Raw genomic sequence first — 18620 nt, forward strand, 5'->3', positions numbered from 1 at the left:
GGTCAGGCTTTCTTGACACTCCGAGGAAGAGAAAACGATGGCCGGCCGCGTTACAGGGACAGGTAACACAGCACTAGCACACGTGCACCGCGGGTTGTTTCCGCCCGGTTTCGAACCAGGGACCTTTCGCGTGTGAGGCGAACGTGATAGCCACTACACTACGGAAACCAACCTGTCCTGGTGTTTCGAATGGCTCCCATCGAAGCAGGCTGGTAAAACGCGCACAGGCGTTTCCCTTGGGCCAGCCTGTGAGATAAAGGTTTCTAATTTCACTGACCTATTTTGCAATGCTCAAGGGCACATCAGGACACTTTGGAAACTCTTTCAAAGGCAGGACGCCCTGCGCTCTGACAGTGCCTGCACTTAGCCCAACAAGGTGATGCTGAATGGCTTGTTCAAACGGCTGGTGGTCTTCCTTCACCAGCAGACTATCAGAGCTATACTGCGCCTTCAACTACATAAGAGTAACAGCAATGTCGCCGATCCTGCTACGGTCGTATTGTAACAGCAACAACATGTATCGATTTTAAAAGTGTCAGTTCCAGCGCCTCGCAAAGCTACCCTTCTTCGATCATTAGTTCTCAAGGTCAGGATTTCTTGCCACTCCGAGGAAGAGAAAACGACGGCCGGCCTTGGGGCAGAGAGATGAGGACGGGTAACACGGCACTGGCATACGTGCACCGCGGGTTGTTTCCACCCAGTTTCGAACCGGGGACCTGTCGCGTGTGAGGCGAACGTGATAGCCACTACACTACGGAAACCGACCTGTCCTGGCGTTTCGAATGGCTCCCATCGAAGCAGGCTGGTAAAACGCGCACAGGCGTTTCCCGTGGGCCAGCCTGTGAGATAAAGGTTTCTATTTTCACTGACCTATTTTGCATTGCTCAAGGGCAAGAGGATCCAGAAAAACAGGTTACTGAAATGATGTTTGACGCCGTGGACTGGCCGTTCTTGAAAGAGGTCATAAACTGTATAAATGATGGTTTTGACATCTTGACCAAATGTTCGCAACTGGATTTGGTTAGAAGGAGAATATGCTGGATTATGGATTATATATCCCCCTTGAATGACGACGACGATGATAAAACAGACGACGTGTGGGGTTTTGGAGGGGGGTCTGACGGCTCAGGGGCTACTCTCTTCTAAGAGGGCGGTGTGTCATGACGTAGTGAAGAGATAGGATAAAAGGCGCAACAATTCATTCATGGTTTAAAATTAAAGAGAATGTCTTACCCGAAAGCTGCGGACGTCGACAGGCTCTACAGGCCTCTTCAAACCCGGGATCACCCCTGGTTCTATTCCCCAGATTTTGTATACACTCTGGAACCCTTTGACTGCGGTTACTCTCCAAGACCTCAGACCCCGGTCCCTCAGGACGAAACAACATGCGGTGCGATGGATGTCCAAATGAGTCTCGGGGATCCCCAGCCTCTGGAGCTCATGGAGGGCCTCGATTTTGCCGAACTGTCTACCGTCTGTGCGTCTCAGGAGGGGGTCAGTCCAATGGATGTAGAAACACCCCACAAACCACCAGGCGAACCAATGAGCATCGGACAGTCCCGGGGGCGTGATGAAGACGAAGGATTTATGCCCGGGGTATGTGACCAAGTAAGCAGAGTGGTTAAAAGCACCCTGGTGTATATTCTGAGTGCTCTCATCGACCGAGCTCTGAAAGAAGTCTGTCGGGGGTGTGAAGTGAATCACCCCAGTCAGTTGAGACACAGTTGTTTGTTTGAACCAGACCGTTACTATTTCCTGTTCTATTTCAACGTGTTTTACAGAAGACTGAACAAACCGTGGCTGAAACCGGCACTAATCAAGGCGCTCTCTTACTCCCACATACATGTCACTGCGGGACAAGTCCAGAAAATCATAGATGAGATTTTGCTGGAGCTGAAAAAGGAGCCGTTTATAATAGAGAAACTTGGGCAGCTGCTCAATGACCTGGATGAGCCGAGTAGAAAAACCGCTGGCAAGCTAAAAGCTTATTTCTTCCGTAAAGAAGTTAAAGCTGGGGACAGCGACGAAGAATTCGACATCTACCCCACTGATTCAGACTCTGACCTGAACTAAGGGACTTTGAACATGGGGAATGTTCTGGACTGCTTCTGCAACTGGTTCTGTCATCAACACTCTGCAGCTAACCTGAGAGCGCTATTACACCATGTGCTTGACAGAAAAGTAGCCAACGCGAGCCTTTTCTCTACAGATTTAACCATCGATGAGGATCAACTTTCAAACCTGGAAAAGTTAATGGCTGCTGTAACAAAGATCGGGGGGTACGAACACTGGGATGAAGCGCTCAAGGGGGCCAAGAATGATATTAGGCCATTTCATCAACATCTGTATGACCTTTTACTGAGCATGTTTAATACACCTCTGTTTAATTTTAAAATAGGTCATATTGTTGTTTTATTTACATATGTAACTGAGGTGTGTGCCTACAAGATAAAGAAACAGGTATATTTGTTGATATAGATCAAGTAACCAATCATCTGATTTCTTTTTGTCTGGACCGTAGAAAAAATTGTTGTGTATGTTATACTTTTCTCAAATGTCTAAAAAGGGGTATCTGCTCTCCTGAAGTTGAATAAAAAACCTTGTATAAAAACTTTGCGCATAGTTTGGGTCTGTGTGGTTATTTGACAGAATGACTCGGCAAGCTCCCCAAATGCAGGAACTATACTACAACCCAGCCAAGATTGGGGGTTTGGCGGGTAAGAAGGGTTTTCAAAGAGGACTCGCTGAGGCCGGAGTGAAGGTTAATGATGTGGTTGTTTCAGAATGGTTACGGGAACAAGACGCCTATACCTTACATAAACCTCTCAGGATTAACTTTAAAAGAAACCGCGTATATGCAACTGACATAGACTCACAATGGCAAATGGATCTAGTCGATATGTCAAATTTATCAAAACATAACAATGGTCACAAATTGATGTTGATGTGTATCGATGTTTAATCAAAATATGCCTGGGCTCGAATTCTACATAATAAAACAGGTTGAGCGGTGACGAGGGTCTTTGAGGATATATTGTCCCAGGGTCGATGTCCTAAAAAACTGCAGACTGATTAAGGAAAAGAGTTTCTCAACAGAGAATTTCAGAATCTACTGAAGAGACACAAAGTACATAATTTCACCACCGGAAATGAGCTTAAAGCATCGGTAGTGGAGAGGTTTAACCGCACCATAAAGACCAAAATGTGGAGATATTTTACAGCGGTCAACACGTTCAAGTATTTTGATAAAGTTCAGGATTTTATTGATGCTTACAACCAAGGGTATCACACCAGTATTAAAATGAAGTCTATAGATGTTGATCAAAGTAATTCTTTTCAGGTCTATACAAAATTATACGGACCATTTATTAAGAAGGGAAAAACTACTTATAAGTTCAACATCGGTGATGTGGTTCGCGTTTCAAAGCTAAGGAGTACTTTTGCCAAAGGTTATGAACAAACATTTTCTGACGAATATTTTACAGTTACCGAACAGTTGGCTAGAGCCCCCCCGTGTACCGGTTAAAAGACTATGACGGGGAGGATATAGAAGGAACGTTTTACGAAGCCGAGTTACAAAAAATTATTGTGGGTAAAGACAGTGTATACAGAGTTGAAAAGATATTAGCTGAAAAAACCCAGAACCGGAAAAAATATGTGTTGGTGAAATGGCTTGGATGGCCTGAAAAGTTCAATAGTTGGGTCCCGGAACAACATGTTTGCGATATTCAATCCTTATAACAACATGCCCGCGGGTGTGTTGGGGGCATTACTCTCGATACTCAAGATGGAATCAGGAGGCTTCTATGTGACTCTACCCAGTAACGCCTCTCTCGATATATACCCTAAAAATGAAATATCCAGTTACACGGTACAATTTGGAAAATCTATAGATCTAAGAGGGTCGTGGGAAGTGGGGTTGGCGGAAATACAGTATCCTTACACTTGGGCTGTTTTACAAGATAAGGATGCCACCTTCGCCATTTTTGATGATGTTAAAAAGAGTCAATGGACATTCACAATACAAGGAGGTTATTATGACAATGTAGATAAAATATTAGATGAGATGCATAAACAGTTCTCAGAAGGCACCCCCAACATCAAGCTATATTACAACCCTATTAAAAACAGAGTGTACAAGGTGTCAAAACCAGGTATTAGCATTCAAACCAGCGGCCAACTGGGGCGTATATTAGGGTTCTATTCTGACACAGAGAGCAGGTTCTCAGAAGTGGTGGGGCGGCTTTTACACTCTTTATGTGTATACGGATATCATAACCCACCAGAGGGTCGGGGATAGTTATGTCCCCCTTTTGAGAAATGTACTTATTAAAGGTAAAAGCAATGACATGGTCACAATTACTTATGACAAGCCACACTACGTACCAGTCTCAAAGACCCACTTTGACAACATCACGATCGAAGTCAAATCGGATCAGAATATCAACGTACCCTTCCGCTTCGGTAAAGTTAAGTTGTCAAACTACATTTTCGACCCCTGAAACAGTGTGTACATTATTAAAATGGCTACCTCGAGGGGTTATGTAGATCCTAGCGCCAATGTGGATTATTACAAGATGCAAGATGGAACGGCTTGCCCGGTTTTGTAGGAGCCCCCACAATGTATGGCGCCGGTCTAGGAGGACTCTTTCGTGGTCTCTTTAGAATGGCCGTACCCCTGCTTAAGAGAGGCTTTGCTATAGCCAGACCCCACTTGAAATCAGCGGCTAAAAATATTGTTAGTGACGTGTTCACCAATGTTATGAACCGGGCAGCTAGCCATGAGCATCAGGAGGGTTCGGGTCTCATGGTAATGGCGAGGAGGGGGGGTAAAAGAAGAAACAGCATGTGTCCACCAGGGCGACGAAGATCCGTGGCTAACAAAAAACGAAGAATCTCTCATTCTCCAACATATCGTGGAAACACTCGGAGAAGGAAGCAGCACAAGAAAAAACCTGCAAAAAGAAAGTCTCAAAGAAAGAAAAATAGAGCCTCAGGATATATCTTTTAAACATGTCTTTTGTCCACAGTCTATTGGAAGAATGCGTCAAATCAGAACTGGATCTGTTTACAGTTCCATACACTCAAACGAGTATAGATAAGAGCATATATGTAGAGATTCCCCCTCTTTCTGCAATTTCAGACATGGCCCCTCTGGAGTTTTTTATAGCTGGCAATGGCGAGGATTATAATGATTTGAATAACACATTTATTTTAATGAACTGTAAAGTGACTAATGAGGATGGCGATGCAATCGAGAAGACGGCCAACGCTGGGGTCATCAATTACCCGGTGGCCACCATGTTTTCACAGGTGGATGTGACCCTGGGAGATCGGCTCATTAGTCAAAGCAGCAATACTTACCCCTATAGAGCCATGATGGAGTGTAAACTTAATTATAGTGAGGAGACCCTAAGCAAACAGTTCAGCCCCGGCCTTTTCTTCAAAGACAACCCGGAAGCTATGGACGACAAGGATCCAGAGGGACTCAATAAGGGTTTGCAAAAAAGAACGGCCTCTTCAACAGAAGGGAGGACCTTTGAGCTAATGGGGCATATCAATGCAGACATATTTTTCCAAGAAAAACTCATGCTCAACGGGGTAGACATTAAAATTAAAATGATCCGTAGTAAAAGTGCTTTTTATCTGATGACCCCTGATACTGAAAAATATAAACTGACCATATTATCGGCCTCGCTGTTTGTGAAAAAAGTGTCCGTCTCCCCGGCGGTTAAACTAGGACACGCGCAGGCGTTAAGTACCCGATCGAAAGAGTCTATATGACTGCAGGGACACGGGTGATGAACCAGGAAAATCTGTTTCTAGGACAGCTCCCAAAACAGGTTATTATAGGTCTCGTGGATAATGATGCATTTACCGGGGTTTACAACAAGAACCCCTTTAACTTTAAACATTATAACGCGGAATTTATAGCGTTGTACGTCGATGGTGTGCAGGTTCCATCCAGACCTTTTCAACCTGACTTTGAAAACGGCAATGCGGTTCGTGAATATTACAGTCTAGTACTGGCTACGGGTCGCCATCTCAAGGATCAAACTCTGCTGATCGATCGCCGGGAATACTGCAGCGGTTACACCCTGTACGGTTTCAACCTGACCCCTGATGAAGAGTGTGGACAACATTTTTCACTGATGAAGACGGGCAATATGCGTTTGGAGATGCGTTTCAAGCAGCCTCTACCACGCACTGTAAATATGGTCGTGTATGCTGTGTTTGACAACATTATTGAGGTGAATCAGAGGAGAAACGTTCTGTATGATTATTATTAAAATGAACACCAGAGAGCTCAACCACATCATGAATGCCCTGGCCGGCTCACGGAAACTGTTTCAAGGAGTCAACGCCTGCGATCAGCTGCCTAAATTTAAGATCAAGAATTTACCTGCAATGTACATAATCAACACACACCCTAAAAACATGCCCGGAGAACATTGGCTGGCTATTTATCTAAGGGAGGACCACCGTGGTGAATTTTTTGATTCCTATGCAAACCCCCCGGATTTCAGACCTTTCCCTCGGAAGATCAATAACTTTCTGCTCAACAACTGTCAAGAAACCATTTACAGCGGTCGTCAAGTACAAAGTCTTCAGACCTTCACTTGTGGTCAACACTGTGTGTTTTTCTTATATCATAGATCTAAAGGAAGGTCATACCCCGATATTATGGCCTTGTACAGTGAGGATTTAGGCCAAAATGATAAAAAAGTGGCAGAGTTTGTCAGTACACTGTGGACCCCCCCTTATAACACAATGACTTACGACCCTAGCCAGCCAGGTATACAGATGGGGTGTTCTTGTGAGGATTTTAAAAGATGTCATGCGTGTTAAGGTGAAAAAATAATGAAAACAGCCTTTGAATCATTAGTTTTGTTTTTATTCAAAACAATTCTAATACAAAGCAGGGGTTATGTTATAAATAAATGTACAACATTTGAAAATAAAAAAAATAAAATAAAAAATTCTTTGTCGGGTCATTATTTACAGGGGAGACAAATAAAAACATGAGATTAATAAGCTTCCCAACGATGGATAGATCCTGAGGATCGTCGCTCAGCACGGTCAGAGTAATGAGATATCGGAGTCAGATCAGGCTCCACCTCTTTACACAGATGGATTTTTTGTCGCGTTTCCTGGTTAGGAACTGTGGATTGGGGCATGTTCAGACAGGCCATCGCCTGTAGGAAAGCATTCCAGCCTACAGGTCGGCGACTATCGGGTACCTTATTAGTGCTAGTGACACTCTTCAACAAATCAAACGTGTGAACCTTTGATCAGTTGTCCTTTAAAAACAAATTCACCCTGTTCATTCCAAGCCGTTACCCGCGGTTTCTGAACCATTTTGTGCAGGATATATTGTGCATGTCTTTTGCTTCTGGCCGGCATGTTTCTCAAAACATCCGTTACAACATCTCCCTCTGAACTCTCAACAGGTTCGGTCACCGCAACATCTTTATCAACCGTACCCCCCGCATCAGCCCCAGAACCATTTTCTTGAGAGGCCATGGTTAAAGTTAAAATGTTTTGATCTTTTTCACCCTGTCTAACCAGACGGAGGTAGCGCTGTAACGTGTTGGTATACAACTGGGCTTTGGAATACTGATTTAAATCGGCCCTGGCCTGTATAGCATTCATTTCAGAGTCCAGGTTGTTTTCGGCCGTTTGTCTAATGGGCTCTGGCCCGACAACATTTTTTCTCAGTTTCTCAAGCTGCTCCTGAGGGATCAAAAACATTTTCTGAGCATATTCCATTATTAACCCACTCTGGAAGCTAGAAGACTGGTTAGGAAAGGCACGGCTATGCTCAACAGCGGTCCTATAAAACCCCCGGTTTGATTAATCTTCTTTCTTTTTCTTTTAATAGAATACTTCTTATTAGCGATGATCTTGATAACCGCTTTTTGTTTTTTGAGTTTAGAATGTTGAGAAGGGGTTAGGGGTATATTACCGCGTAAGATGTTAAAAGCTATTTCAAACAGGGTCTCGATCAAATCCGAGGGGGCCCCTGCCAGCACAGCTTTCCTATGGCGCGGGCTCCCATCAAATAACATTTGCAAAAGTGGCAGATTTCTTTTAATCCGAACAGACATTCTTATTTATTTCCTTTTCTTTAGCACATACACTGCCGGCCAATCGGGCGGGCACAAACCTGTTCTGAGGCGAAAGTCTTCTGGGGTTTGTGCTTTTAAGTCTGCAATCAAGTACCCGTAGGGTTTTTTGGTGGCATCCTCAAATGCCTCCAAAAAGAACTTGGTCTGGTTAGGGTACATTTGACGAGCCAAGACGGTGACTTGTAGTTTATCTCTGGGGTTTTTAAAAAGAATTATATAATTGGCATTTAAATTAATAGTGCGGCTTTTTTTACCTTGAAAAAATAGATTTTGAACTAAATAAAGAATACTTAAATTCCTATGATGAGTGTACTTTGTGAAAGCTTTTTCCACTTCACTGTTGTCACCGGCCTGCTCCATCAGGTCATCAAGGATCACTAGATTAGTTTGACCGGGCGGGAACAAGTCATCGTCACACAACGAGGCGGGGAGACCTTGCACAAATTTCAGATTATTTTTTTTCGAAGCCAAATCATCGTAGAGAGGTTGCCAGCAAGAGTAACACCACACTATGTTGTCAAGAGCTTGGGACTTGGTTGCGTCCACATCTTCTATGATGTTCTTTATAAGATAGCTCTTCCCCGAATTGGAGGGACCAGCTATAATACAGGAGAAAGGGTGTTGAAGTCTGTTATCAAAACCACCGCTAATATCCATAAGGCAGAGTGGTATAATCAGTCTTCAACACTCTTTTATTGTACACCACCCTGAACCGTTTGTTTAGTGATCTATTTTCCAACGTGTACCCCTTTTTATTGCGATAGATCTGATTTCCGGCTGTAATAATCTCACGAGGAGGCGCGTCTTTCTCGGTTACAAAACTTTCTACCAGGGTCTTCAGAGACTTGATGTTAATGAGCTTGTTGTTACAATGGTTCAGAGTGAAACCCTTAACTTTCATACAGGTCTTACCCGCAGCCGTTCTGTATGCGTCTTAGGACCCCCTGAAACAAACTCCACTATGTGGTCCTGAGGATCTAGTTCGCTCGTTAACTCCCCAAGGTAGTCCCCGAGGGGAGGGACCCAATCCCCTGGCCTGGTGACAAAGATTACAGAGTCAGTATCATGATAGAGCGTGCGTTCCTGCAACTGATCCATTAAGTTGTACAGTTCAAGCCGGGCGTAAGCCGTGGTAAAAACCGCTATGAAAACATTAACGTTCCCCTGTTTGGTGGGGAAATCTTTAGGGGCCCTCCACTGGACCTGTGCCACGTGGTCATTTAAGAATTGAAAGTGTGATACTGCATGTTGTTTGGAAAACATAAATTCTATAAACTGTTCAGGGGTTTTAATCAAGGTTGTGTTTAGACGGTAATTTCTTTCCCCAAACTTACCCCACAGACTGTTTAAAATCAGTTTGGACATTTGTCTCTTGGCGGGGTTTACAGTTATGTTCCTGCAACTTGGTGATGTCTGAAAAGGCAACCATCTGTTGAGAGTTTAAGCCGGCCCTCTGATGAAGCATTAAAGCCTCTTGCAGAGCTTGGGGTTCAGGCATGTCGGGGGTGAGTAGTTTTATTAAACTGTAAGCAAAACAGAGCTTATTGTCCCCACTGGAACTCACCACTAATTGCCTGAGCTTGGTCCTAATTATGTCGTTCTTCAAGCATTTCGACAGTCTTCTAAGCGCCCCACCCTCAGGGTTACGAACCACATTCATTACCAGAGACAGACTTTCATCAGCTAAGATGGCTGCGTTTCTTTGCAATAACGCTTCGATTTTAGCCAGACATCTAAATTATCTCCACTCAGCATTACAGATAGGTTGCTAAACAAATCATCCCCTCTGAGTTCTAACTGTACAACATCTCGAGGTCTGACCCTTTCAGCAACCTGTTCAAGCATTTTCTGCAAGGCCTCGTGTATGTTGACAAATATTTCTGCATAATTGTCACAATTTAAAAGTTCTGCAAAATTAAAACGCTGAATCATTTCAAAATTGTTATAGGCCGGTCTATCTATAATCACGGGATCACTGGTACTCTTGGACACATCATCATTTTGAACAAAGCCTTCACCCCCTACATTCTCACAGAGCATGTCCTCCACAGCCTTATCAGTCTCAGAACCCTCCACATTCCGAACACCCCCACTGCTGACATCTACAAAACCCCCTTTTTGAGGAGGCTCATTGAAAGCCTGTAAAAGTCCTTCAAAGATATCCAACCGGTTAATGTCAAGACCCTCCTCTATAGTGATGGCTGCTTCTGCCGCCATCCTGTGTTCTAATTGTTTCAAATCATTTATAATAGGGGCAGAATTTGGTCGGGGTAGCTCCTCCAAAGACTCCACCATTTCAAACAAATCGGGGTGAACTAGGGGGTGAACCTCTATAAGCGCTACCGATGGGAGGTGGTTATTTAGATCATTGACCATCTGTAACAGGTCGGGGTTCACCGGTAAGTCTGTTAATTCACATTCTATCGGTGGTAATTGGGGGTTATTTAAATCATTTATCATTTGTAATAGTTCCAGGTTCATTGGGACATCAGAGGAGTTCACAACAGGGCCGGGGATGTTCTCTCGGGAAGGTCTTTTTGGGGCCCTAGCTTGTTCATAATCCTTTAGTTTGTGAGTTCTTTTACCAAGTCAGGACATTTTTTAATTTATTTTTTATTTTTCCAACAACCCACAAGAGTAAGGCGTTTTGTGTCTATTAAAACATTAAATACGGTACAATTCGTTAGTAAGGGTATTAATAAGGGTGTTTTGGCTCTCTATCACCAGGTTTTGCCCCACTAACACAAGTCTTTGATTTTGTAACAAAGTATGTAGCAACTCATGCCGACCTTCAGGAAGTAGCTCCGGGGGCTTTAGCTTTTTTAGACCTTTGATAATAGCCTTAGACATTCACTACAACGCCTTATTATTTACAGACAATATATTTATTAGGACTTGATAATAAATTTAAAACAGAGAAGCCGCTGTAAATAAACTGTTTCTTAAATGTTTCTTTAAAAACTGTAATATTGTTAATAAAACACACACACACACAACAACATTTCATTTTTAAACGAACCTTCCAAGTGTAAACGCTTCCTGATCCCGGGACTTCCTGTTTCACAAACGTTTTCACGATCTGTTTAAATATTAAATACAATGCACACCTTCAAGCCTTTTCCTACAACCACTTTAAAACAGAAGTATAATAGCGGGAGATAAGCCAAACAACTTACTAAACCCTTTCGGACGGCTTTACTTCCTAACCAGACGGTACGGCAATCGGTCATTTCTAAACACGTTCCCCAGAAACAAGCATAGACCTGTCCGGACTTCTAAAGATCTTTCCCAGAACCCCCCGCCCTACAGGAAACGGTCACCCATCGCTTAAATATTAGCCCTCAATGGGCAAACAAAGCCCTTTTAAAAACATTAAAGTTTGAAAGATCTTACTTACCTCCACAGGATAATCGTTTCTTATGTTTTTCGGCTGGTTTAGCTTTTTGCACCGCTGTGAAGGTAAGAGACATGTTTAACCTTTAACCACACCGCTTTATAAAAAGCTTTAACCTCTTACAGGCTGCAGATATATACTCACAGCTATCAGATACCGGGGCTGACGGCCTTTCAGATTCTTGAAAGGTTACGGTTCTCGAAGGTAAAACGAAACAAGCCCTCGATGTGGAAGGCCTTTCGTTGTCTCGAACCACGTTTCTTAATACTGTTAGACAGGATAATTTTTTTAAATTAACAAAACTGGACTCAAACATCTTACAGAAACGTTATACAAACAAACAGGGGTTTAGTTCTTACCCGGTCGGCAGACAGCCTGTCTAGGGACAACCACTTCTCTTGGTCGATCCTCGGAGACATTAATCACAGGCCTTTCGATAGTTTCTGTGTAATTAAAGAGACCGGCATTAATATATATTAAAACGTTTTCATAACTCTAATGAGCCGCTTCAAACCACACACACCCATGCATAAGAACCCATGAGCGCAAACACAAAAATCTTACCGTCGTTGTTCCAGATGATCTCCTCAGCGTTGGGAATTAACTCCTGTTGACTGGCTGAAAAATTATTTTACAGAACTTAAAACAGATGTTATAGCCTTATTTACAATACATGCACACAACACGCTCTGAGTCAATGAAAAGAATCTGAAGACTTGCCTAAAAACTCGTTTAAATCGAATCGCTGATGTTGTTTCCGGACATTGTTGATCTTTAGTCTTAAATCGAAAGGTCAGTATGAGTCTGTCGAGCTGAAGACCAGACCTTCATACTTATACTGATGGCCACATGCCGGATCTGCTTGTAAGGCATTGTTCTGGTCTGGTCTTTGTGCCGCCCTGTTACCAATTAACATATCAAAACCAACCAATAAAATGACACTGCATCAAATTTCAAATAGAAACCAAGATGGAGACGATCTCTCTCCTCTCTACTCTAAACTTTTATTAGAACCTTTTGGTCTCTCAAAAAAAAAATTTTAAACATCAAGACCTATAGTCAACAACCACTAAGAATATTTCAGGCCTTTATAAGCACTAAAAAACAACCTGAGCCTAGAAAATAACTATAAAGATCAAAAATAACTAGCGCTTTTACAGTGATTTTTTTTTTTTTTTTATAGCGATGCTTTGTTTGGTATTAAACAAGTCACAAACTACTCAGAACAGCGTTTATCCCCGCAAAAGATATATTTGGGTTTATTTTACAAAGCTTATAAATTATATAGGTTAAAAGTATTCTGAATGTTTTGATATCACACGCCATACCAACTGTTGTCTTCTACACCTTACGGTAGCAACAAATCTAACTACTGCTTTACTTTAACAATAATAATGACGGCGACCACGATGACAACAAGAACAACAACAACAACATCATCATCATCATCATCATCAGATTTTAATTAAAAGTGGCTACACCAGCGTTTACAATTTCAACCTGTCGACGGACGGACGCTCTGAGTGCATCGATTGCGGGCACTCCAATGAAGAAAAGACACCCACCGCCTCCGGGGAACCACGAGGGCAAGAATGACGAAAAGGGCCAGCCCACAGTAGGCTGTTTCCGCCTGGTTTCGAACCGGGGACCTTTCGCGCGTTAGGCAAACGTGATAACCGCTACACTACGGAAACTGACACCGCTGCCTCTTGCTTCAAATGGTTACTGTTAAAGCCTGCTGGTAAAACGGGATCAGATGTTTCAGGTCGGCTAGGCTGTGAGATGGCGTCTGAAGTGCGGCGAAAGGATGCCATTTTCACTGACCTGTTTGGCATTGCTAAAGGGCACATCAGGACACTTCGGAAACTCTTTTAAAGGCAGGACGCCCTGCGCTCTGACAGTGCCTGCACTTAACCCAACAAGGTGATGCTGAATGGCTTGTTCAAACGTCTGGTGGTCTTCCTTCACCACCAGACTATCAGAGCTATTGTGCCTTCTACACCTTACGGTAGCAACAAATCTAACTACTGCTTTACTTTAACATTAATAATGACGGCGACTACGACGACAACAAGAATAACAACAACAACATCATCATCATCAGATTTTAATTAAAAGTGGCTACACCAGCGTTTACAATTTCAACCTGTCGATGGACGAACGCTCTGAGTGCACCGATTTCGGGACACTTCGGAAACTCTTTCAAAGGCAGGACGACCTGCGCTCTGACAGTGCCTGCGTTTAGCCCTACAAGGTGATGCTGAATGGCTTGTTCAAACGGCTGGTGGTCTTCCGTCACCACCAGACTATCAGAGCTATACTGCGCCTTCAACTACATAAGAGTAACAGCAATGTCGCCGATCCTGCTACGGTCGTATTGTAACGCAACAACATGTATCGATTTTAAAAGTGTCAGTTCCAGTGCCTCGCAAAGCTACCCTTCTGCGATCGTTTGTTCTCAAGGTCAGGATTTCTTGCCACTCCGAGGAAGAGTAAACGACGGCCGGCCTTGGGGCAGAGAGATGGCGACGGGTAACACGGCACTGGCACGCGTGCACCGCGGGTTGTTTCCGCCCGGTTTCGAACCAGGGACCTTTCGCGTGTGAGGCGAACGTGATAGCCACTACACTACGGAAACCGACCCGTCCTGGTGTTTCAAATGGCTCCCATCGAAGCCGGCTGGTAAAACGCGCACGGGGGTTTCCCGTGGGCCAGCCTGTGAGATAAAGGTTTCTATTTTCACTGACCTATTTTGCATTGCTCAAGGGCACATCAGGACACTTTGGAAACTCTTTCAAAGGAAGAACGCCCTGAGCTATGACAAGACTTACACTTACCCCAACAAGGTGATGCTCAATGGCTTGTTCAAACAGCTGCTGCTCGTCTTGTGCCACCATCAGACAATCACAAAGCTATTGTGCCTTCTACACCTTACGGTAGCAACAAATCTAACTACTGCTTTACTTTAACAATAATAATGACGGCGACCACGACGACAACAAGAAAAACAAGAACAACAACAACAACAAGAACAAGAACAACAACATCATCATCATCATCATCATATTTCAATTAAAAGTGGCTACACCAGTGTTTACAATTTCAACCTGTCGACGGACGGACGCTCTGAGTGCACCGATTTCGGGACACTTAGGAAACTCTATCAAAGGGAGGTCGCCCTGCGCTCTGACAGTGCCTGCACTTAGCCCAACAAGGTGATGCTGAATGGCTTGTTCAAACGGCTGGAGGTCCTCCGTCTCCACCAGACTATCAGAGCTATACTGCGCCTTCGACTACATAAGAGTAACAGCAATGTCGCTGATCCTGCTACGGTCGTATTGTAACAGCTACAACATGTATCGATTTTAAAAGTGTGAGTTCCAGCGCCTCGCAAAGCTACCCTTCTGCGATCGTTTGTTCTCAAGGTCAGGATTTCTTGCCACTCCGAGGAAGAGAAAACGACGGCCGGCCTTGGGGCAGAGAGATGGCGACAGGTAACATGGCACTGGCACGCGTGAACCGCGGGTTGTTTCCGCTCGGTTTCGAACCGGGGACCTTTCGCGTGTGAGGCAAACGTGATAGCCACTACACTACGGAAAACGACCCGTCCTGGCGTTTCGAATGCCTCCCATCGAAGCAGGCTGATAAAACGCGCACAGGCATTTCCCGTGGGCCAGCCTGTGAGATAAAGGTTTCTATTTTCACTGACCTATTTTGCATTGCTAAAGGGCACATCAGGACACTTCGGAAACTCTTTCAAAGGCAGGACGCCCTGCGCTCTGACAGTGCCTGCACTTAACCCAACAAGGTGATGCTGAATGGCTTGTTCAAACGGCTGGTGGTCTTCCGTCACCACCAGACTATGAGAGCTATACTGCGCCTTCAACTACATAAGAGTAGATAGTAGGGTTTTTTGGGCGCGGCCTATTTTGTTATGACGTATGCCCTAAGCTTATTAATATTCCTACGTCATAATTGGGGGGCGTGATTTTAGGTAGAGTTATTTCCTTAATTATTCCTACGTCATATCCGTCAGAAAGTGTGCACCCATAAAACCCTGAACAACAAGGCCACCCATAAATACCCCCACCCCTCTGAAGGCAACGCCCCGAAACTCTCCTCTCTATTTAAGAACCCGCGCTTCTTTTAGGCAATACCTCTTTAATTCTCAGCTTCTGAAACATCCCGCTTCTTCAACATGTCCAGCGACATCAACATGAAACCCCGCAAGAAACAATCCCGGGCAAGGGTTCCTGTACTCACCAATTTGAAGATTGAACGCTCCTGGGTGTTGTTCTGGGGGGCTCGACGGGGTTACCGCTTTAAAAGGGATCCCAGCTATGTTGGAGTGGAGCTTCTTGCTTTGGGAGAGAAGGAGGGTACGTTGGAACCTTTTGAGACGGTAATTGAATACTCTTATGAGGACTGGTTGAAGGTGATGGCCTGGAGAGATCTGGGGCTTGTGGATAAGACTCTAGAAGGCTTGCAAGAGGGTCCAAGAGAATGCGAAATGGAGTCTCCGACTCAGGGTTTTGAAAGGTGTGAATGGGAAAGCTTGCAGAACTACGACAGACGACGTGTGGGGTTTTGGAGGGGGGTCTGACGGCTCAGGGGCTACTCTCTTCTAAGAGGGCGGTGTGTCGTGACGTAGTGAAGAGATAGGATAAAAGGTGCAACAATTCATTCATGGTTTAAAATTAAAGAGAATGTCTTACCCGAAAGCTGCGGACGTCGACAGGCTCTACAGGCCTCTTCAAACCCGGGATCACCCCTGGTTCTATTCCCCAGATTTTGTATACACTCTGGAACCCTTTGACTGTGGTTACTCTCCAAGACCTCAGACCCCGGTCCCTCAGGACGAAACAACATGCGGTGCGATGGATGTCCAAATGAGTCTCGGGGATCCCCAGCCTCTGGAGCTCATGGAGGGCCTCGATTTTGCCGAACTGTCTACCGTCTGTGCGTCTCAGGAGGGGGTCAGTCCAATGGATGGAGAAACACCCCACAAACCACCAGGCGACCCAATGAGCATCGGACTGTCCCGGGGGCGTGATGAAGACGCAGGATTTATGCCCGGGGTATGTGACCAAGTAAGCAGAGTGGTTAAAAGCACCCTGGTGTATATTCTGAGTGCTCTCATCGACCGAGCTCTGAAAGAAGTCTGTCGGGGGTGTGAAGTGAATCACCCCAGTCAGTTGAGACACAGTTGTTTGTTTGAACCAGACCGTTACTATTTCCTGTTCTATTTCAACGTGTTTTACAGAAGACTGAACAAACCGTGGCTGAAACCGGCACTAATCAAGGCGCTCTCTTACTCCCACATACATGTCACTGTGGGACAAGTCCAGAAAATCATAGATGAGATTTTGCTGGAGCTGAAAAAGGAGCCGTTTATAATAGAGAAACTTGGGCAGCTGCTCAATGACCTGGATGAGCCGAGTAGAAAAACCGCTGGCAAGCTAAAAGCTTATTTCTTCCGTAAAGAAGTTAAAGCTGGGGGCAGCGACGAAGAATTCGACATCTACGCCACTGATTCAGACTCTGACCTGAACTAAGGGACTTTGAACATGGGGAATGTTCTGGACTGCTTCTGCAACTGGTTCTGTCATCAACACTCTGCAGCTAACCTGAGAGCGCTATTACACCATGTGCTTGACAGAAAAGTAGCCAACGCGAGCCTTTTCTCTACAGATTTAACCATCGATGAGGATCAACTTTCAAACCTGGAAAAGTGAATGGCTGCTGTAACAAAGACCGGGGGGTACGAACACTGGGATGAAGGGCTCAAGGGGGCCAAGAATGATATTAGGCCATTTCATCAACATCTGTATGACCTTTTACTGAGCATGATTAATACACCTCTGTTTACTTTTAAAATAGGTCATATTGTTGTTTTATTTACATATGTAACTGAGGTGTGTGCCTACAAGATAAAGAAACAGGTATATTTGTTGATATAGATCAAGTAACCAATCATCTGATTTCTTTTTGTCTGGACCGTAGAAAAAATTGTTGTGTATGTTATACTTTTCTCAAATGTCTAAAAAGGGGTATCTGCTCTCCTGAAGTTGAATAAAAAACCTTGTATAAAAACTTTGCGCATAGTGTGGGTCTGTGTGGTTATTTGACAGAATGACTCGGCAAGCTCCCCAAATGCAGGAACTATACTACAACCCAGCCAAGATTGGGGGTTTGGCGGGTAAGAAGGGTTTTCAAAGAGGACTCGCTGAGGCTGGAGTGAAGGTTAATGATTTGGTTGTTTCAGAATGGTTACGGGAACAAGACGCCTATACCTTACATAAACCTCTCAGGATTAACTTTTAAAGAAACCGCGTATATGCAACTGACATAGATTCACAATGGCAAATGGATCTAGTCGATATGTCAAATTTATCAAAACATAACAATGGTCACAAATTGATGTTGATGTGTATCGATGTGTTATCAAAATATGCCTGGGCTCGCATTCTACATAATAAAACAGGTCGGGCGGTGACAAGGGCCTTTGAGGATATATTGTCCCAGGGTCGATGTCCTAAAAAACTGCAGACTGAAAAAGGAAAAGAGTTTCTCAACAGAGAATTTCAGAATCTACTGAAGAGACACAAAATACATCATTTCACCACCGGTAATGAGCTTAGGGCATCGGTAGTGGAGAGGTTTAACCGCACCATAAAGACCAAAATGTGGAGATATTTTACAGCGGTCCACACGTTCAAGTATTTTGATAAAGTTCAGGATTTTATCGATGCTTACAACCAAGGGTATCACACCAGTATTAAAATGAAGCCTTTAGATGTTGATCAAAGTAATTCTTTTAAGGTCTATAAAAAATTATACCGACCATTTATTAAGAAGGGAAAAACTACTTATTAGTTCAACATCGGTGATGTGGTTCGCGTTTCAAAGCTAAGGAGTACTCTTGCCAAAGGTTATGAACAAACATTTTCTGACGAATATTTTACAGTTACCGAACAGTTGGCTAGAGACCCCCCCGTGTACCGGTTAAAAGACTATGACAGGGAGGATATAGAAGGAACGTTTTACGAAGCCGAGTTACAAAATATTATTGTGGGTAAAGACAGTGTATACAGAGT

At 44.0% G+C, this 18620-nt stretch overlaps 3 non-coding genes across 3 annotated transcripts; all 3 read right to left on the minus strand.

Annotated features, from left to right (window-relative positions):
* Nucleotides 1-95: 95 nt before the first annotated feature.
* Nucleotides 96-168, minus strand: trnav-cac (transfer RNA valine (anticodon CAC)). Its single transcript has one exon. It is a non-coding gene; the product is annotated as a tRNA-Val (tRNA).
* A 12976-nt stretch (nucleotides 169-13144) lies between these two features.
* trnav-aac (transfer RNA valine (anticodon AAC)) lies at nucleotides 13145-13217 on the minus strand. The gene has a single exon. It is a non-coding gene; the product is annotated as a tRNA-Val (tRNA).
* Nucleotides 13218-14088: 871 nt separating this feature from the next.
* trnav-cac (transfer RNA valine (anticodon CAC)) lies at nucleotides 14089-14161 on the minus strand. Its single transcript has one exon. It is a non-coding gene; the product is annotated as a tRNA-Val (tRNA).
* Between the last annotated feature and the right edge of the window lie 4459 nt (nucleotides 14162-18620).

Source organism: Amia ocellicauda, assembly GCF_036373705.1.
Source record: "Amia ocellicauda isolate fAmiCal2 chromosome 11 unlocalized genomic scaffold, fAmiCal2.hap1 SUPER_11_unloc_3, whole genome shotgun sequence".
NCBI lineage: Eukaryota > Metazoa > Chordata > Actinopteri > Amiiformes > Amiidae > Amia > Amia ocellicauda.